The sequence below is a fragment of the Monodelphis domestica genome, chromosome 2 (genome assembly GCF_027887165.1).
Source record: "Monodelphis domestica isolate mMonDom1 chromosome 2, mMonDom1.pri, whole genome shotgun sequence".
Lineage (NCBI taxonomy): Eukaryota > Metazoa > Chordata > Mammalia > Didelphimorphia > Didelphidae > Monodelphis > Monodelphis domestica.
The window spans coordinates 362,741,666-362,765,113 of record NC_077228.1 but is presented as its reverse complement, the minus strand read 5'-3'; positions in this window follow the sequence as shown (position 1 = coordinate 362,765,113).

Below are 23,448 nucleotides of genomic sequence, written 5' to 3'. Positions count from 1 at the left end.
TTGTTATAAAGATTGTTTCCCAATTTGTTGCTTTCCTTCTAATTTTAGTTACATTGGTTTTGTTTGTACAAAAACTTTTTAATTTGATGTAGTCAAAATTATTTAATTTGCATTTTGTGACTCTTTCTAAGTCTTGCTTGGTTTTAAAATCATTCCCTTCCCATGCTCTGACATGTATACTATTCTGTGTTCACCTAATTTACTTATAGTTTCCTTCTTTATATTAAAGTCATTCGCCCATTCTGAGTTTATCTTAGTGTAGGGTGTGAGGTGTTAATCCAAACCTAATCTCTCCCACACTGTCTTCCAATTTTCCCAGCAGTTTTTATCAAATACTGGGTTTTTGTCCCAAAAGCTGGTGTCTTTGGGTTTGTCAAAGACTGACTTACTGAGGTCATTTACCCCAAGTCTATTCCATTGATCCTCCTTTCTGTCTCTTAGCCAGTACCAAATTGTTTTGATGACTGCTGCTTTGTAGTTTATTTTGAGATCTGGGACTGCAAGTCCACCTTCCTTTGCATTTTTTTTTCATTATTTCCCTGGGTATCCTTGATCATTTATTCTTCCAAATGAACTTTGTTATGCTTTTCTCTAATTAGGTAAAATAGTTTTTGGTAGTTCAATGGGTATGACACTAAATAGATATATAAGTTTGGGTAGGATGGTCATTTTTATTATGTTAGCTCATCCCACCCATGAGCAATCAATGTTTTTCCAATTGTTTAGATCTAGTTTTAATTGTGTGGAGAGTGTTTTTTAGTTGTGTTCATATAGTTCCTGTGTTTGTCTCGGCAGATAGATTCCTAAGTATTTTATATTGTCTAGGGTGACTTTAAATGAAATTTCTCTTTCTAATTCTTGCTGCTGAACTGGGTCGGAAATATATAGAAATGCTGATGACTTATGTGGGTTTATTTTGTATCCTGCAACTTTGCTAAAGTTGTTGATTATTTCAATTAGCTTTTTGGTTGATTTCCTAGGATTCTTTAAGTAAATCATCATATTATCTGCAAAGAGTGACAGCTTGGTCTCCTCATTGCCAATTTTAATGCCTTCAATTTCTTTTTCTTCTCTAATTGCTACCACTAGTGTTTCTAGTACACTATTAAATAATAAAGGTGATAATGGGCTTCCTTGTTTGACTCCTGATCTTATTGGGAAGGCTTCGAGTTTATCCCCATTGCAGATGATGTTTGCTGATGGTTTTAGATACATACTGCATATTATTTTTAGGAAAGGCCCTTCTATTCCTATACTTTCTAGTGTTTTCAATAGGAATGGGTGTTGTATTTTGTCAAAGGCTTTTTCTGCATCTATTGAGATAATCATGTGATTTTTGTTGGTTTGCTTGTCTATATGGTCAATTATGTGGATGGTTTTCCTAATATTGAACCATCCTTGCATTCCTGGTATGAATCCTACCTGATCATAGTGGATAACCCTTGTGATGACTTGCTGGAGTCTTTTTGCTAGTATCCTATTTAAGATTTTTGCATCTATATTCATTAGGGAGATTGGCCTATAGTTTTCTTTCTCTGTTTTTAACCCACCTGGCTTTGGGATCAGTACCATGTTTGTGTTGTAAAAAGAATTTGGTAGAACCCCTTCTTGGCTTATTCTGTTAAATAGTTTGTATAGTATTGGGGTTAGCTGTTCCTTGAATATTTGCTAGAATTCATTTGTGAATCTGTCTAGACCTGGGAATTTTTTCTTAGGGAGTTCTTTGATGGCTTGTTCAATTTCTTTTTCTGATATGGGATTGTTTAGGTAATTTATTTCTTCTTCTTTTTGTCTAGGCAATTTATATTTTTGTAAGTATTCATCCATATCACTTAGATTGCCATATTTGTTGTCATATAATTGGGCATAGTAGTTTTTAATGATTGCCTTGATTTCCTCTTCATTAGAGGTGAGGTCTCCCTTTTCATCTTGGATACTGTCAATTTGGTTTTTTCTTTCCTTTTTTTAATTAGACTGACTAGTACTTTGTCTATTTTATTTGTTTTTTCAAAGTACCAGCTTCTAGTCTTATTTATTAAATCAATAGTATACATGTATATGTATTTATGCATGCATATATCTATATACCTATTTATGTCTTGTCCTTTCATCCTATACAGTTTGTCACTGTTCCCCCTAAGTGTAATTCTTCTAGCTGCCCAGGTGATAGCAACAGTTTTTAAGAGTTACCAATGACCTCTTTTCTTATAGGGATACATATCATTTTAACTTATTGAGTCTCCTAAAAATTTTTTTTGTTGTTTTGTTTGTTTTCCCCCCTCTTTTTTAATTACCTTTTGATGATTCTCTTGAGTTCTGTGGTTAGACATCAAATTTTCTGTTCAGGTCTGGTCTTTTATTTATGAATGCTTGGAACTCTTCTGTTGTGTTGAATGACCATACTTTCCCCTGTAAGAATGTAGTCAGTTTTGATTGGTATTTTATTCTTGGTTGTAGACCTAGTTCCCTTGCTTTCCAGAATATCGTATTCCATGCCTTTTGGTCCTTCAGTGTGGATGCAGCCAGATCCTGTGTTAACCTCACTGTGTTTCCATAGTATCTGAATGGCTTCTTCTTGGCAGCTTGTAATATCTTTTCTTTCATCTGATTGTTTTTGAATTTGGCTATAACATTTCTTGGTGTTGTCAGTTTGGGATTAAAATACAAGGGGTGATCTGTGGATTCTTTCAATCTCCACTTTCCCCTCTTTTTCTAGGATCTTGGGACAGTTTTCTTGGATAACTTCCTCTAGTATTGTGTCCAGGCTTTTTCTTTTGTCGTGGTCTTCTGGTAGTCCAGTGATTCTTAAATTGTCTCTTCTTGAACGATTTTCCAAATCGTCTGTTTTGTGAATGAGATGCTTCACATTTCCCTCAATTTTTTCATTCTTTTTGTTTTGTTTTATAGTGTCCTGCTGCCATGTGAGGTCACTTAATTCCAGTTGTATTCTGGTTCTTAAAGATTGGATTTCATCTCTGACTTTTTGGTCATCCTTTTCCTTCTGGTCTGATTTTCTTTGAAGATCATCTTTCATCCTCTTTACCTTGTCTTTCATCTCCTTTGCCTCATTTTCCAGCTGGTTGATTTTGGCTTTCAAGACACTATTATCTCGTTTTAGTTCAAGTGCCTCTGTTTCCAGATGACTTATCTTAATTTTTAAGTTCTTTCCCCAATTGTCTTCAGCCTCTCTTAGTTGTGTTTTGAGTTCTTCCACAGCCTCTATCCAATTCGCTGGGATTTCTGATTTATCATTTGCTGATCTCTTCCCCTCTGTTCATTTTGCTGAGTAGAAGCTGTCTATTGTAGTTTCTTTCTTCTTTTCCTCTTGTTTGCTCAAACTCACCCCTTCTTTAGTCCCTGTATTTGTCTGTGCTCTTGTTCCTCTCATTTTTTTTTTTGTTTTGAGGGGGCTTCTATCAGTCTCCATTCTTGGAGCTTTAACAGAAGATCTCTTGGTGTAGTCTCTGGGGGAGGGTTGTTGGGGGTTTGAGCTTTCCTGTCCTCTGGAGGCTTTTGATTGGCTTAAAGTCCAGCAATCAATGAGGATGGGTGGGGAGCCTGGGCTTCCCTGCATTCTGGAGACTTTTGATGGGATTAAGTTCAGCTTAGTTGGGCTGGGTTTACTCTGAGTTTTAAACTTCCTGGACAGCTGGAGCAAATATGGAGGATCTCCAAAGCTCTGGCCAGGCCGCCAGGTCTATGCTCCTTCTAGGCTGCCATCTTGACTCTGCCTCTAGGTTCCTGTTTTTTCATAAGACCCTGCTCTCTAAGGGGGGAGATGCATGGCCTCTCTGGGCTCTGAGGGCTCCTGATGGGATTAGGTTCAGCTGGTTCTTTCATAAGACCCTGCTCTCTAAGGGGGGAGGGGTGGTGGCCTCCCTGGGCTCTGAGGGCTCCTGATGGGATTAGGTTCAGCTGGTTTGGACCGAATGTGCTCTGAAGCAAAAAACCTCCTCCTCCACAATCTGTGTTGAATGCCTGGTGACTGGCCCAGGTTGCTTTCAAGGTAAGCTCTTCGGAGCAACCCCTTTGCCGGCCCTGAGGTTTCTGTCCTGTCAGTAGCTCTGAGGACTCCTGATGGGATTGGGTTCAGCTGGTGCCCTAAAGCTGGGACCTCCCTTGAGACTCAGATGGAAGGACCCAGCCAGGGGGCTACAGGCTTCCCCCTTCTCTGTATGTTTCCCTGCCGTCTGTGTTGGGTACCCCAGAGACTGGCTCAGGTTGCTTTCAAGGTGAGTCCTTCAAAATAGCCAGCCCTGAAGCCCTTTTGCCGGCCCTGAGGTTCCCGCTGCTGCCATGGGCTCAGCACTCTGGGTTGGGGGGATGGGTCCTGGGACCTTCTTCTGCCTACCCCTTAGATCCGAGTGATCTAGGGTTCTGGCTTTTGGGGGGCCATACCTTTTGCTCCAGGTCCGGGAGGAGGGTTCCCTGGGTCTGTCCTGTTGTTCAGCTTGAATTTCGGTGTCCTAGGAGCACTCGGTTTGCAATCAGTAAGGAAGGGTTTCTGAGGTCTGAACTTTCACTGCTTCTATGCCGTCATCTTGACCGGAAGTCTTCGAGTGACTCAAGATATGTTGTCTTGATGAATCCACAGATACTATTAAGAATTCAGATTAAAAACCAAATATGCAGATTCCTAAAGAATATTTCCAAGGACTAGCAGAAAATGTTATTAAGATTTCAAACTGAAACATTTTTCAACTAACATTAAAATATTAACAAAATGTGATCACCCAAGGGGGAAAAGGGAATGGAAGAGATTAAGAAATTGTGTTGTGCACCTCTGACTTTGGAAAGGATGTACATGTGAACCAATTATCTCTTTTACCAACAAGATATTTCTTGAATTCCCTAAGTAACTCAAATTGCAAAGTGTAATTCATTATTTTAAGAATTAGGAATCAGTATTGTGAAAAGATTTTGATTGCTTGAAAAACATTTAGCTTCTTCTTTGTTTAACAGGGCTGAAGAAATATAAAATTGTAATACTTCATGTGTCCTGAAAAAAATAGGTTAAGTTTTTTCTTATTTTTGTAGTAGTTGTGGAGTGTGAGCTTCTATAAAGGACGACATGTAGCTGGGATAGATTTCTGAACTTTGAGTGAGAAAGATGTAGATTCAAATGCTGCCTCAAACATTACCTAAGTGAGTCATTTGACCCTGATCAAATCATTTAACTTCTCTGAAGCTATTTTCCTATCTATAAAATGGAAATAATAATTACACCTATCCCACATGATAACTGAGGATCAAATGAAATAATATGTCAAGTATTTTGTAAACCTTAAGATATGTAAATGACCATTATTGTTGTGTGTAGAAAAAAAAGACCTCTCCCAAAATGATCTTTGAAATATAAATGGGAAAGACATAAGCACTTTGGAAAGAAGTCAGATTTTTACACTCCTACTTGAAATTGTATCTTTAAAAAAAAAATTGAAAAATCTCTCTGGAACTCATTGTCTTCATCTTCATTGTTAAAGGGTGGACTCAATCACCATTGACCCTTCCAACTTTATATCTTTGGTCCTTAGTTTTATGGTCCTGTGAATACAGAAGCATTTATTTAGCTCAAGCTTCACTTATATTCAGTGAAAATTAAAAGAACCAACAGTCAAGAGAAGTACATATGTTTGGGCTTCAACAATTACAGAAGTAAATCATTATTCCAGAAACACTATTTGTGTAGTAAGTTAAGAGAACTAAACTTGGAGCACAAATGTGTGAGGAATAATAAATAGTTCAGTTTGATTGGATGGATCATAGTTTCTGTAAGGAGTCTGAAAGGTAGGAAGGGGCTAAGTTGTGTGATAGGGAGAGGACATTTGCAAAAGACTGTGTAATGCAAACACAGTTAGAGTGATTGACAGGAGCATGTGGCTGAAAGTCACATGGGAGCCTAAAGGTCAGGATCTGGGTAAAGATTCTAAGGTCACAACAGTCTTGGCACTTCTCTGCTGATGGACCTGGAGTTGGAGGTTTGAAAACCGGTTTCTGGCTTTTTGGTGATACCAGATGAAGAAAGGAATCTTTTGAACTGGCTGCTGGCAGCTTGAACAGAAGACTGAAAACCCACTTCTCCACTGGACCTGTTTTGGACAGCTTTCATCTGAAGATCCTGGCCCATTTGATTGGACTCCACTTTTGAGATTTGGTTATTGGGGAAACTTATTGTTTTAGCTTAGATAAAATAGGTTAAAATAGATTTATAGAAATTAGGGTTTAAGATTAATTGTAATAATTCTCCTAACCCCTTTTCCTTCCTCCTTTTCCCAAACAATAAATCTGATTTTTAATATGTTTCCTACTTGTTCATTCCCCTACTAAATCCCATTATTACAATTGTGAAGAGTTTGAAATGCTAACCAGATGTAAGGAAAAAAATCTTGGCAGTTGAATGGAGGACAAATTGGAATAAAGAGAGTCCAGAGAGCTTAAATAGAAGGCTATTTCAATAGTCCAGACAAGAAGTGATGAGGACCTGAATGAGAATGGTGGCAATGTTATCTGAGAAAAAGGATAGGTATTCAAGAAATGTGGTTCAAGAAAAAAAAATGACAAGATTTGGCAATGCATTGGATATGTGAATTGAGTGTAAGTGATAAATCAAGGATTATACTGAGGTGGCAAGCCTGAGTGATGGGAATAATGGTGGTACCCTTGATAATAATAGGTAAGTTGGGGGAAAGGGAAGGTTTAGGGGAAAAGATACTAGATTTTGTTCTGGATATGTTGTGTTTGAAATGCCTATGGAACATCTAGTTAGGGAGTGAGTAAAAAAATTGTTACAGTACTTTGGACATTGAAATTACTTGAGATGTAAATAGTTACTAACCAAGTTTTGTTATACTGAGTAAGTTGTTTTTTGTTTGTTTGTTTGTTTTTTGTTTGTTTGTTTGTTTTTTAATTTTAAACCCTTACCTTCACTCTTGGAGTCAATACTGTGTATTGGCTCCAAGGCAGAAGAGTGGTAAGGGCTAGGCAATGGGGGTCAAGTGACTTGCCCAGGGTCACACAGACAGGAAGTGTCTGAGGATAGATTTGAACCTAGGACCTCCCATCTCTAGGACTGGCTCTCAATCCACTGAGCTACCCAGCTGCCCCCCTGAGTAAGTTTTTAATGAAACATTTTAATTAACTTAAATGTCAGAAAAATTGATAGGTTTATACAAATAACAATGAACATTTATGCAGTATTTGAAGGTCTGCAAAGTGTTTTATTTACACTATCCAATAAGCCTCTGAAGTGTCATTATCATTCTTGTATCCTCACATGGTCCCTATATATATGCCCTCTCTCTACATTTTTAAAATTGAAAACCCTTACCTTCCATCTTAGAATCAATATTATGTATTGATTCCAAGGCAGAAGAGAGGTAAGGGCTAGGCAACAGGGTCTAAGTGATTTGTCCAGGGTCACCCAGCTAGGAAGTATCTGAAGACACACTTGAACCACAGACCTCCCATCTCTAGATCTAGCTTTCAATCCATGTAGCCACTTGTCTCCTGCCCTCTCTCTATGTTCTCTTCACTGGTGAACTCAATTACTCTCATGTCTTCAATGATTAACCCTATGAACATGATTCCTAAATCTAATGTCCTCACCTAATATCTTCCCTGAATTCCAATCTCAGAATTCCCATTGACTACTAGGTATATGGACTTGAATGCTATTATCACTTAACACATCTAAAATATAACTCATCATCTTCCCTCCTAAAACTACCCCTGTTCATAACATCACTATTTCTGTGATATGGGGAAAGATCATTTGCATCCAGGAAGGGAATTGGAAAGACTACAAAAAAAGAAAATAGAAAATAGTTATAGTTCAAATTGTGTGGAATCCAGTGTACAGAGGTGATGAGTAATGCCTTTTTCTCTAGTCAACCAGTCTCAAAACTTTTGCCATCGGACTTCTGGGTAAGCATGGCAGCAGATTAGACATGGCTCGCTTCCCCTCCTCAGACCCAACGATACAGACGACCTCAAAAGACCCAAAAAAAACCATCCTCAAGAACAGAGAAACTCCACAGTAGGGTCCAGCACTGAAGGTACGTGGGATTCAGGCATTTCCACAATATAAGGGAACAAAAAAGCTCCCACCCAAACCTGAGCTGACCTACCCTCCCCCACCACACCTATGGAGCCAGAATTAAAGTCATCATGTGCTAGAATCAACAAGTGAGGGAGAGGCACCCCAGGACTGAGCAACAGGCAGCCCCAGGTCTGGGGAGCTAACTAAGACCACCAAGGACCTACCCCTGTGAGCAGTAACACCCAAACCCCAGCAGGCGGGCAAGGGGAGCTCAGATCTCTAGCACTCAGAACTAGCGCACCATAATCAATGACTGCATGAAGGGCACCCCTGAAGTGAACAAGGGGCACCAATAGGTCTTAGGAGTTAACTAAGACCACCAAAGACTTACCCATGAGAGCAGAAACACCTGAAACACCAGCAGGCAGGGGAGGGCAGACACTGGGCTCCCCCTGAAAGACAGTGCAGCTGTGGAGAATCAAGAATTGGCCCGAGGCAAAAGCCTTGATCATTAGACTCATACACAGAGAGCCAGCCCTCCTCACTCAGATTTCTGACTGGAAAAAGGGAGGAAAAAAACCATAGAGATGGAAAAGAGTGCACAGGAACAACACCAAGAAAATCAAGAAGAAGGGGTTGACTTTGGACACATCTTATGGAGCAAAAATACAGAATACAGAGGAAATAGCAGAAGAGGAAACCCAAATAAATGCTTTAAAACCTTCCAAAAGAAATGGAAATTGTCCACAAGCTCTTGAAGAATTTAAATTGGAGATTATCAAAAAGATGGAAGCCTTCTGGCAGGAAAAATGGGAAATAATGCAAGAGGATTTCAACAATCTGAGGGACAAAAACACTCAATTAAAGAAACAACCGGAAGCCCCAAAAATCAGGGCAGACCAAACTGAAAAGGAAAACTAGGCTTTAAAGGTCAGAATCAGGCAACTGGAAGACAATGATCTTGCAAAACAGAAAGAATGAATAAAGCAAAGTCAAAAGACAAAGAAATTAGAAAATAGCATAAAATATCTCACTGACAAAGTGACAGACCTGGAAAACAGAGGAAGGAGAGACAATCTGAGAATCTTTGGTCTACTTGAAAAGCCAGAAATAAACAGAAATCTTGATATCATAATACAAGATATCATCCAAGAAAACTGCCCTGAGGTTCTAGAACAAGGGGGGGGGGGGGATAGGCATTTAAAGAATTCATAGAACACCTTCTACACTAAATCCCCAAAAGACAACTCCCAGGAATGTAATTGTAAAATTCCAAAGCTTTCAAGCAAAAGAAAAAATCCAACAATAAGCCAAAAAGAGATAATTTAGATATAAAGGAGTGCCAATCATGATGACACAAGTCCTTGCAACTTCCACACTGAATGACCGCAAGGCCTGGAACATGATATTCAGAAAGGCAAGAGAACTGGGTCTTCCACCAAGAATCACCTATCCATCAAAACTGACTATATACTTCCAGGGGAAAGTATGGACATTCAACAAAATAGAAGATTTCCAAGAATTTGTAAAGAAAAGAACAGAACTCTGTGGAAATTTTGACATCCAAACACAAAGAGCAAGAGAAACATGAAAACGTAAATATGAAGGAAAGGGGAAAGGAGAAAAATGTTATCTTTTTCTTTTATTCAAACTCTCTTCTATAAGGACTACATTTATATCAAATTATATATATATATATATATATATATATGTATGAATATGTGGGGAAAATGTAAAGTGTAACTCAAAAATTGTATGCATTATTAGAGTAATTAGAAGAATCACTCATAGGGAAAGATTGGGGCATTAAGACGATATGGAGAAAGGGGGGGGGGAAGAAAAAGGGAGGGGGGAATCATTGATGGTACTAAGATATACTTGAAGAAATAGAGAAAAAATAAAATAAAATAATCTTTCTCACACAAAGATATACATGGGAAGGGGTGGGGAAGAATTCTCCTATAAGAAGGAGAGGAAGAGAGTGCTAATTGGTATTACTTAAACCTTACTCTCAGTGAAATCAACTCTGAGAAGGAAGAGCATCTAGATCCATTGAGATCTTGAATTCTATCTTATTCAACAGGGTAAGGGAGAAGGGAAAATTAAGGGGGGGGAGTCGAGAGGGAGTATAAAAAGGGAGGGAAGGAGAGAGGGAGGGAAGTTAACAGACCCTTAAAAAAACAAACAAATGAACAAACAAACAAGAAGGGAACAAAAAGGGAGGGGCTAGAAAGGGATTAAAAGGGATAGGGAAGGTAAATACATCCTGTTAAAAGGGAGTATAGACAATGAGGAAATATCACTAATCAACATGTATGCACCAAATGGTATAGCACCCCAATTTCTAATGGTGAAAATAAGAGAATTGAAGGAGGAAATAGACAGTAAAACTCTATTAGTGGGAGACTTGAACCAACCACTATCAAATTTAGATAAATCAAATAAATAAATAAATACATAAGAGGTAAAAGAGGTGAATTGAATCTTGGAAAAATTAGAGTTAATAGACATATGGTGAAAAATAAATAGAGGCAAAAAAGAATACACCTTCTTCTCAGCAGCACATGACAAATTTCACAAAGATTGACCATACATTAGGTCATAGAAACATGGCATACAAATGGAGAAAAGCAGAAATAATGAATGCAACCTTTTCAGATCATAAGGCAATAAAAATAATGATCAGTAAGGGTACATGGAGAGTCAAATCAAAAATTAATTGGAAATTAAATAATATGATACTCCAAAATCAGTTAGTTAGAGAACAAATCATAGAAACAATTAATAATTTCATTGAAGAAAATGAGAACGATGAGACATCCTTTCATACCTTAGGGGATGCAGCCAAAGCAGTACTCAGAGGAAAATTTATATCCTTGAGTACATATATTAACAAATTAGGGAGGGCAAAGATCAATGAATTGCAAATGCAAATAAAAAAACTTGAAAGCGAACAAATTATAAACCCCCAGAAGAAAATGAAATTAGATATCCTAAAAATTAAGGGAGAAATTAAAAAAATAAAAAATGATAGAACTATCAAACTAATAAATAAGACTAGAAGCTGGTACTTTGAAAAAAAACAAACAAAATAGACAAAGTACTGGTCAATCTAATTTAAAAAATGAAAGAAGAAAAGCAAATTAACAGTATCATAGATGAAAAGGGGGACCTCACCTCCAATGAAGAGGAAATTAAGGCAATCATTAAAAACTACTTTGCCCAATTATATGGTAATAAATATGCCAATCTAGGCAATATGGATGAATATTTGCAAAAAGATAAATTGCCTAGACTAACAGAAGAAGAAATAGTTTTCTTAAATAATCCCATATCAGAATAAGAAATCCAACAGGCCATCAAAGAACTGCCTAAGAAAAAATCCCCAGGGTCTGATGGATTCACAAGTGAATTCTATCAAACATTCAAAGAACAGCTAATCCCAATACTATACAAACTATTTGACAGAATAAGCAAAGAGGGAGTTCTACCAAATAACTTTTATGACACAAATCTGATAATGATTACAAAGCCAGGCAGGTCAAAAATGGAGGAAGAAAACTACAGCCCAATCTCCCTAATGAACATAGATGCAAAAATCTTAAACAGGATACTAGCAAAAAGACTCCAGCAAGTGATCAGGAGGGTCATTTACTATGATCAAGTAGGATTTATACCAGGAATGAAAGGATGGTTCAATTCTAGGAAAACCATCCACATAATTGACCATATCAACAAGCAAACCAACAAAAATCACATGATTATCTCAATAAATGCAGAAAAAGCCTTTGATAAAATACAACACTCATTCCTATTGAAAACACTAGAAAGTATAGGAATAGAAGGGCCTTTCCTAAGAATAGTAAACAGTATATATCTAAAACCATCAGCCAACACCATCTGCAATGGGGATAAACTAGATGCATTCCCAATAAGATCAGGAGTGAAACAAGGATGCCCATTATCACCTCTATTATTTAACATTGTACTAGAAACACTAGTGGTAGCAATTAGAGAAGAAAAAGAAATTGAAGGTATTAAAATTGGCAATGAGGAGTCCAAGCTATCACTCTTTGCAGATGATATGATGGTCTACTTAAAAAATCCTAGAGAATCAACCAAAAAGCTAGTGGAAATAATCAACAACTTTAGCAAAGTAGCAGGATACAAAATAAACCCACATAAGTCATCAGCATTTCTATATATCTCCAACACATCACAGCAGCAGGAAATAGAAAGAGAAATCCCATTCAAAATCACCTTAGACAATATAAATTACTTAAGAATCTATCTGCCAAGACAAACACAGGAACTATATGAACACAACTACAAAACACTCTCCACACTACTAAAACTAGATCTGAGCAGTTGGAAAAACATTAACTGCTCATGGGTGGGATGAGCTAACATAATAAAATTGACCATCATACCCAAACTTAGCTATTTACTTAGTGCCATACCCATCAAACTCCCAAATTACTTCTTTATGGAATTAGAAAAAACCATAAAAAAGTTCATTTGGAAGAACAAAAGATCAAGGATATCCAGGGAAATAATGAAAAAAAAAATGCAAAGGAAGGCAGCCTTGCAATCCCAGATCTCAAAAAATACTATAAAACAGTGGTCATCAAAACAATTTGGTACTGGCTAAGAGACAGAAAGGAGGATCAGTAGAATAGACTTGAGGTAAGGGACCTCAGCAAAACAGTCTATGACAAATCTAAAGACACCCATTTTGGGACAAAAATTCACTATTTGATAAAAATTGCTGGGAAAATTGGAACATAGTGGGAGAGATTAAGCTTGGACCAACACCTCACACCCTACACCAAGATAAACTCAGAATGGGCGAATGACCTGAACATAAGGAAGGAAACTATAAGTAAATTAGGTGAACACAGAATAGTATATTTGTCAGACCTTTGGGATGGGAATAATTTTAAAACCAAGCAAGACTTAGAGTCACAAAATGTAAAATAAATAATTTTTACTACATCAAATTAAAAAGTTTCTGCACAAGCAAAACCAATGTAACAAAAATCAGAAGGGAAATAACAAACTGGCAAACAATCTTCATAATAAAAAACTCCAACAAAGGTCTAATTATTCAAATTTATAAAGAGCTAAAGCAATTGCACAAAAAATCAAGCCATTCTCCAATTGATAAATGGTCGAGGGACATGAATAGGCAATTTTCAGTCAAAGATATCAAAACTATTAATAAGCAAATGAAAAAGTGCTCTAAATCTCTTATAATCAGAGAGATGCAAATCAAAACAACTCTGAGGTATCACCTCACACCTAGCAGATTGTTCAACATGACAGCAAAGGAAATTAATGAATGCTGGAAGGGATGTGGCAAAATGGGGACATTAACTCATTTTTGGTGGAGTTGTGAATTGATCCAACCATTCTGGAGGGCAATTTGGAACTATGCCCAAAGGGTGATAAAAGACTGCCTGCCCTTTGATCCTGCTATTGCACTGCTGGGTTTGTACCCCAAAGAGATTATAAGGGAAAAGACATGTACAAGAATATTCATAGCTGCACTCTTTGTGGTGGCAAAAAGTTTGAAAATGAGGGGATGTTCTTCAATTGGGGAATGGCTGAAGAAATTGTGGTATATGTTGGTGATGGAATACTATTGTGCTAAAAGGAATAATAAAGTAGAGGAATTCCATGGAGACTGGAACAACCTCCAGGAAGTGATGTAGAGTGAGAGGAGCAGAACCAGGAGAACATTGTACACAGAGACAGACACATTGTGGTACAATCGAAGGTAATGGACTCCTCCATTGGTGGTAATGCAATGACTCTGAACAACCTAGAGGGGTACAGGAGAAAAAACACTATCCACATCCAGAGGAAAAACTGTGGGAGTAAAAACACTGAAGAAAAACTACAGCTTGATGACATGGGTTGAAGGAGATATGAATGGGGAAATAGACAGCAAATGAACACCCTATTGCAAATATCAACAACATGAAAAGAGGTTCTGATCAAGAACACAGGCGATACCCAGTCAAACTGCACATCGGCTATGGGAGGGGTGGGGGAGGGAAATAAAATTATTTATGTAACCAAGGAACAATGTATGAAATTTAAAATTAAAATTAAAAAAAAAAGTTTTGCCATCTTTGCTTATTTTCCATCACTCACTCTCATATTCAGTTAGCAGATGATTTCAATTATACCTCTGTAACATCTTTTATTTATGTCTTTTCTCTTCCATTAATGCTACAAAAAACCCAGGTGAAACCTCCAAAATCGTCTACTTCCTCCATTCTCATCTTACTCCAAGACATTCTAAATATCAAATTAATCTTCCTAGTGCACAGATTTGGTCACTTATTCCTGTACTCAAAATAATTCAATATGCTCCCTAATTCTTATTTAAAAAAACCCCAACTCTAACACAAAAAACTTTGAAATTTCAATCTAATCCACATTTCCAGCTTTATTGCATGTCAGTTATCTTTCTATTATCTAATTATCTAATCTGAACTATGTGCAGTTCCCTATTTCCTTTTTGCCCTCTTTTTCATCCCCTTCCTGGATGGGAATGGTCTCTCCCCACATTATTTTATTGAAATCCTTTCCTTCCTTTTCATCTCCCCTAATGATCCCCTCTATAAGTAATATTACATTATTCTAGTCTCTCACACCACTCTATTTGACCTCTACTATACACATACAGTGTTATCATTTTTTAATTTAGTTATCTGTAAACTTATTTTATTCCCTTACCATAATAAAAAGTCCTTAAAAGCACACACTGTCATACCCTTTGATACAGTAATACTACTACTAGGTCTGTATCCTATAGAGTTGTTTGTTTGTTTGTTTGTTTGTTTGTTTTAATAAAAAGGATCTATTTGTTCAAAACTATTTATGGCAACTTGTTTGTGGTGGCAAATAACTAGAAAGTGAGAGGAACCCATCAATTGGATAATAGTTAAACAAGTTATGGTATACGATTGGAATGGAATACTATTGTGCTATAAAAATTAACGAAGAAGATGATTTGAGAAAAACCTGGAAATGCCTACTTGAACTAATGCAAAATGAAGTGAGCAGAACCAGGAAAACATTTTACATAGTAACTGCAATAAAGTATAATGCAATGAACAACTGTGATGGATTTATCTATTCTCAGCAATATAACGATCTAAGATAATCCCAAAGGACTAATGATAAAATTTAGAGAAAAATAATAAAGTTTATTTTTTAATATTAATAGTATACAGATCTACTAATAGTATTGCTAAATCAAAGGATAGGGCAGTGTCTGCTTTTGAGGAGTTTATATTATGGTAAAGGACTAAAATATGTGTACAGATAATTATCATATAAAATTATAACACTACATAAAAGAGAGTGAGTAGAAAGAATAGGAGTTTGATTGGGAGATCATTCTTCACTTTATTTTTTTCACTGATTTTGTGTTTTCTTCCACAACATGCAGAAAATGGAAATGTTTTGTATAAGAACAAATATATAAACAATTGTAAATTGTTTGCTGTCTCAGAAAGGGAGGGGAGAGAGGGAGGAATGGAGAGAATATGGATGTCAGAATGTTAGAAAATGAATGCCAAAAATTGTTTTTGCATGTAAGTGGAAAAACATAAGACATTACCAAAAAAAAGCAGACTATTACTTTTCATCTTTATATCCCCAGCATCTAGCATAGTGCTTTGTATGTATGTACCTTGTCGTTCAGTCATTTCAGTCATGTCTGACTCTGTGACCCCTGGGGGTTTTCCTTATAGAAATAATAGAGTGGTTTGACTTTTCCTTCTCCAGCTCATTCTAAAGATGAGGAAACTAAGTCAAACTGGATTAAGTGACTTTCCCAGGATCATACAACTAGTGAGTGTCGGAAGCCAGATTTGAACTCAGGAAGATAAGTGTTTCTCATTCCAAGCCCAGTGTTCTATCCGCTGTGCCACCTAGCTGCATGAATGTATGTATGTACTAGACATTTAATAAATATTAGTTGTTAATAAACTGAAATCTTACCCTATTTAGATTAGAGTTACTCAGAGAACAAGCAATTTGCATGCCAAGTGGTACAATGTTAGTGGATTCTATTTATTCATAACAGAATTATACCAAATGCATTTCACCTTGGTTCCTTGCTATTCCCTGACAAAAATGGGAGGAAGCAAAATGAATTAGTGTGAATTCATCCTCTTTTTGGTAGGCATCTGCTCCAAGAGTGAAGTTCTAGAGGAGTTTCCAGGGCTTCACCCCTTGTTGCCAGGAAGTATTGATCAAAGAACTCACCATGTGGCCTCTGAGTCTGGTCACAAACAATACTCATTCACCTGTAATCTGGAAAGATCGTACATAAAAGAAACCTCAAACCCAGGATTAAGCTCCCAAAGACGACATGTGCTTAGATGCCCTGTGCTGTTATGCTATAGCTTAGCTGCATTTCTGTTATAATAGGAGAAAAGGAGAGCTATTTGCTGTATGGGAAGTCCAATTCAGGCATAGAGATCTGCCTTATAAAGGGCTCTAAGTCATTGGTTCTTCTTGTTTGGTGGACAATATATGAACAATTTCATCAGTGACGAAATTTCAAAACATTGAGCTAGTACATACGGTCAGGAGAAATCGGGGTGGGCATATCTTATGCTCTGTGTAACCTCAGTAAAGGAATTCTTTATGTCTTGTATGATACATGATTTCTATGGACAGTTTAAAGAAGGAACTTCTGACTGCTTATATTTTTTCCATTTACTAATATCTAATAAAATACTTTCTCTGGCAACAAAAGTGGAAGAAACTTCTGTTATAGCTGGTAATAAGATGCTGCTTTCAAATTTGACTAACAAGCAATTGATTATGAACTTCATTCTGGACTTTGTACAATAACTATTTGGAGCCACTCTGAAGAACTTGGCATTCAGTAGCCATATTCTTGGAATGCTTTCTTAAACATAGTCTTTCATTTATCTTGAAGCAGACAAAATGAAGGGCTATAAATGTATAGGGTCTAAATATATTATATATATGTATATATATATATATATATACATATATATAATTATATAAAATATATATATTCCACATTGGCCAAATAGTAAAACACAAGATTATTGAAAGTGCAAATGTAGGATTATGGAAACATACTTTATACTTCTTATCAATACAATCAAACAGCACAATGTAGTGGAAAGCATCTGGAGAGCAAAACTTGAATCCCAGCTCTGCCTACCCAGTTCAGATTCTTATGGGGGGGGGGGGGGGGGACTAGCACCTTAGAAGAAATGTCATTCAGAATCTGACAAATCAGGAATGGTGGTTTAAATTTTCATCCCTAGACAAGGAAGTATAAATATTATCTAGTCCAAACTACTCATTTTATGGATTTTACCTAAGGCTAAAGATGTTAAGTGAATTGCCCAAGATGATTTAAGTAATCCATAGCAAGGCCAGAATCTCAAACCCAGGTCCTTTGAAATTAAATGGTCTCACCACCTGGCATGAGTGGTCTTGATGAATACCTTACAAAGAAAGAAGCTTGAAACTTTTATATCCAGAGAATGAACTGTTGCAGAAAGATGCCGAAACCCTACACTTCATCAAGAAGATCAAGAATGAACTTTGGATGTGATTGATTGGACTGAACTTTTGATTGAACATTTATTGTAACTGTACACATTTATGCCAAAAGGGACTGCCCCTAATTTGGCTTTCTGTCAATTCGCCTTTTTGCTTTCTTTTCTTTTCTATTTCCTCTCTCACTATTCTAATTTCTCTTAGAAAATTGAATATTGTGTATATCTTTAGTTAGAAGTGAATTTAGAACTACAAAATGATTATGTTAAATGATCAATGGGGAGACTAGTCTCCCAATGATCATCAGGGGGGATTGTAAACCTCAAAATTTCTTAGACTTATAAATGTTGGAGATTTCACCATTGGGAAATTTCATACTTGAAAAATTTCCTATTGATAGTGGGTCTTGACTATTGGAATGTGAATCCCATCGGCATGGGAAGTTCCTTCTCCTTCCTTCTTAAGATTACTTTAGGACAGAAACCTTTTGCTGAACAATGGAAAGGACTTTGACCTATGCTTAAGCATAGAACAGGAATTTCTTTGAGTCATGATTGATTTTAGAATTGATACAATGGAGATACTTGGAATCAATCTCCACCCTATTCAGTCCTAACAGGATTGAGTAAGGGCTGCAGCCTAGATCAAAATTTAATTATTCCAATCTCTACCCTACTCAGGTTAACAGGATTTAGAAAGGGCTGTAGAAAAGGAGCAAAGATTTAATTATTTGAAAATATGACCTTCAACAGACATGTGCATAGCCTCTGGGCGGTCCTGGGTTAAGCTAGAGCCTCCATTGGCACAGGGAAATTGATGGACAGTGATTGGTAGATGTGAGAACTGAGGGGAGGCAACTTGGATGTTTTCCTTAAAGAGAGGGGGGTCTGAAGACTGGAGGGGGTGGTTGAGGAGTTGGCCAGAGTGGTTGCGGTGTGCTCTGAGAAGCTTGCTCTGAAGGAAGCTGAAGGTGGGGGCCTCTGAGACTGTTTCTCCATTTTGGTCACGTGAGTAATAGGGACTGATCTCTTTTCTTTGCCCCAGCTATCTAAGGGCTTGGGCCTTTTGGCCCAGCCTAAACAGAAGGGGTATTTAAGCCCTATTCCCTTCTCTCCCTTTTTCTCTCTCTCTATCTCTAATTCCTTTCTTACTCCTATTGTAATTAAACTCCATAAAAGATTTACTGCTGACTTGAGTTTTCATTTAGGAATTACATAGCTGAATTCCTTTGCGACCTTAAATTAATATATATCAGTCTTTTAAAGTGATTTCCTTGTCACAATTCAAAATGTCAATGGCAAGATGCCTCAAATTTTTACAAGCACTTTCAATAGTGCTCATTACTGTGCATGAATTCAAAATGAAAGTTAAAATTTATTTGCAGCCTATCAATAATTGGTAAAAATACTCTCCACAAAAGGTCCATTGCCAGTGTTTTGGAGACCACTGTTTGTTTTTCAATATCATATTCATTGTCTTGTTGATATTACTGAAGTCTATGTTGCAAGGAGGCTATATAGTTCCTGCAGAGAACAAATCCAATAAAAAGAGGCAAAAACCTCTTAGGAAAGACTTGGGTTGCACCATTAGGAACTATTGCCCAAATTCACAAAATTAGAAAAAGCCTAGGAATTATCAAAATTTTTTTTTCAATGTTCTTTGAGAAACTGGATGTCATTCTATATAGATCTAGCCATTGCACCAATTTACTTGAAAGTTATAACTACCCTATTCATTTTCTCTTCACTGTATTTGTTATCTCATCAATGTGACAATTCTCTCCATTGGTATAATTTGCAACCCTTTAACACCTTCTTATCATCCTGTGTGATATTTTACATATTCTCTTAAAGACATTACAAAGAGAGTTCAGCAAAATGCTAGAGGATTTTGTCTTAGTCTTTATATATTTCATAACTTCTAAAAGTGTGACTGATTGACTTGTCCATCTGCCATCCCTCAATCAATATATAATTAATCAACATAATTTTCCAATCAAGTTGCACACAGATCATTAACAGAAATACTATAGCTTCTTTGTACCCACCATATCTCTCACTATTTCATCAGCTACAACATTGATTCCTTTGAAAATGATATTCCAAGATCCATAACCATATAGCATGACTAGCAGAATATGTTTAAAAGAAGTACTTTTGTGCCAAAAAAGAACACGGAATTTCCCAACTGTGACCTCACTTGTTTTCTTCCCCTTTTCAAATCTTAGATCAACTCATTGCATATCTGCAGTGATTGTCCCAGATATATAACTAAAGATTATCACAAAATCTTGAAGATGTGACCAAAGTGTCTTTAAGTTAGTTACACATAGGAGTAAGCCCTGCACTTAAGATAAGGGGAGCTGAGATGAGATTAATTACCATCTCTGTGGCCTTTTTTTCTTATTAAAAGTGTTTTATTGCATATTCAGTTATTTATATCTTATTTACAAATCTATCAAATCCTTTTCACTTTCAAAAATCATATTCTTATCAAGAAAATTTCTTTAAAAACAATTGACTATATTAAAGTGAAGATGATGTTATAAAAATGATGATCCTATGTACTAGCTCCAGAATGACAAGAATCCAGTTGCTTTGTGAGATGAATGATTCTTAGACCACAGTCAAGGTCATAGTCCTGGATTCATTCACTTGTGAACCTTAAGGCAGCAATTTCTCCCGTGTGCTTTAGACTAAATGTGTCATTAAACTTTTAACTCCCCAAAATAAAAATCGAAATGAAAAATGAAAACAATAGGCTAATTGTAGTTTGAGGAGAGGATCCATTAATATAATGTAGATCACATACTGTAATAGCAAATAGCAAAATGGACTATTTACCTCTTCCTAATGGCATAGAACAAATTGCATAATCCATGTTATTCTCCTCTGCAGTGCCAGATACATCAAACCTGATGACTAAATAAGTATCTCTAGTAAATATTTTTTTATAAAAACAGATTCAATTACATATTTTATGGTTTAATAGTATAGTTTAATAGTATGGTTAATAGTAATAATAGTTTAATCGTATAACTACAAACTTTATTTTTAAGTCTTTAAAAATTAATGTTATATTGAAATTAATTTCAATGCAACTACTAGAAAGCTGTGGTCACTTCTTACCATCTATCAAATCATGTATCTTCTCACTTAACTACCCATTTGCTCTCCTTACAAGTTATTTATGTTACTCTATCCAAGAATGTATATGTATATAACTTATTCAGTTAAATTCTTGCAATGTATATGAGCTGTTTTCTCAGAGGTGAGCACTTTGGAAAGCATACAAACTCTCCAAGGGCAAGATTAAAGCTAGTGTTTGATAAATAAAATAGCAATAATTTTGTACAAAGGACTCCAGTGGTTTATAACTTTTGCAGGCTAAATTCCACAAAGTATTGGAACACATAGTAAGCATGCCAATCAAAGAAAGGTAGGCCAAAACGGAGAGTGCTAGACATGCCCACTGGCTGGACAAAAGTAGGTGCCCAAAACCAAATGCTAAAATGATAGGAAAATGAGTCCTGAAAAAGTGAAACAAAGTGGGGAAGTAAAGAAGACTTACTTCCTAATTTTACCTCAGTAAAACTTTTATAATTGAGAATAACTACACTTATTTCAGTTTGAAATGATGACAATATACAGTTTGAAATGTTGAAAAATATAAAATATTTTAGTAGTTGTAGTGGAACCATGCCATATTGATAATATCACTACTTTTCATAGAATTAAACGTTTATGACAAAAACACTTAGTAAATAAACAAGGATTATTTAACATGAGCTAATATTGTTATGACTACACCACTACAAATCATTGTTACTAAGAATTCTTTTTAACCTTTACTTTACTTTTCATCTTAGAATTGATACTAAGCATTGGTTCCAAGGCAGAAAAGCAATAAGGCTAAGCAATTGTCCTTAAGTTGCTTGCCCAGAGTCACAAAAAGTGGAAAGATTTATATGAAGTGATAAAAAGTTAAGGGAGACACAGCAATCATGTATAATGATCAACTGTAAATGACCTAACTATTATTAGCTATGCAAGGAAACCAAGACAATTCCAAAGGACTCATGACAAAAAGTTATCCACACCAAAGAAAGAACTAATGGGAGTCTGAATGCATATTGAAGTAAAACATTTTTCATTTCCTTCATGAGTTTTTTTTCATACATAATCTATATTTCTTCTTTCACATTGTCAACTAGAAAAAACACAGAACTATTAAATAGTCAAAATCACTCTTTAATCAAGGGAAAAGGGGTTAGCATTACTACTAAGACAACAGAGCTGATTTCCAAGACTGCACCGGAGTCAAGACGCTCTGGTCACCAGCCCCTGGGAGTGCCACCAACTCAGGATGGACTCCGAGGAACAAAAGAACTTGGGGAACTTATATACCACTCTAGGTGACCTGGGGGCTTTAGGATTAGAGGGACAGTTGATTGACTTTACAATGGTAAGAAAGGAAAATGAAGAGTTCCAGACAGGAATAATAGTGAGGGGCTGGGGCCCTACAATGGACACAAAAGGGAAAGACTCAGCCTAGGGCTGGGTCACCTTGGTCATGGACCTTAGCCTAGGGGGAAGAAACCATTGGGACAAAAGGGATGTTCAATATTGGATGGGATTAGCTGTTCCCACCCAAACTACCAGGAAGTTCACTGTCTGGTGAAGAGGGACCTTCCCTCAGGGGGAAACTCTCCTGTGACAAGGTCAAAACCTGGGGTTTCTATACTCAAACTAAATAAACTGGGGATCTCTATATTTCCATGTTGACAACATCATGACAAACATGGAAATACATAGTGCATGATAAACCATATGTATAGCCTCTATTCATTCTCTGGATTTAGGGGTTAGCCAGCTTCTTTCCTTGAAGATCTTTCTCAAACAAAATTTTTAAAGCTTGAAGAGAAGCATTCCAGTAGCTGAGCTATAAGAGAGGTGTTTTCCATCTCCATTTAAGGGAAGGGAATTTCCTCATTTAGAGGTTCAGAAACAGGTTTGTCAGGGTCAGAAAAATTTTTGGTGGGGTCAGTATTTGCCAATTGATCCTATAAGAAGCATTTTAAATTATCCAATTGGTTTTGCATGTTTTCTTGCATTTTGACTTTAAATTTTTTTCAAGGTAGCAATTCTCATCACAGTATTTAAGAATATAAAAATGAAATTACCTAGTAACATAAGAAATTGGAAGTATTCTGGAATCTTTAATGTCCCTAATTTTTCAAATGCCATACAAATGTTGTAGAATGTAGTATTCATTTATATATATATTTTTTTAATTATTTAAAATTTTGGTTTTCATCAGTAGATGTCCCTACTGGCTAGGGGTTAAAATCAGGGAGTGAAAACAAAAGATTTGGGTGTAGTGGCCTTTTTTTAAGAGCCTTTTAATCCAATCAAGTCCCCTAGGCCAAAAGGAGACAGAAAACAAAGCCTTTTGCCTAAGGCTAAGGCTGAGTTTTTGTTTGATTTGGGAGGGGTCACAAGCCTCCTCTACATTACCTTCAGGGTAAAACAGTTTCTCTCTTTGAGTAAAGCCTAGCTTTTCCTGGTGGACCTCACAGGTTTTTTTTACCCCTCCCTTAATTCACAAGACTTATTGGTTGTGTGCCCTTGGGCAAGTCACTTAACCCCCAAATGCCTAGCCCTTGCCATTCTTCTGTCTTAGCATTGATACTAAAACAGAATTGTGTAAAGGAAATTATTGAGGGGACTTTGATTACAAGGATAGAATTGAATCTCTGGTGCCCCCTCTAGTCAGCAGGGAAAGCCAGCAATTAAGGTAGGGGACAATGAGGCAGGAGTCAGGATGAAGAAGAGGTGATAGTT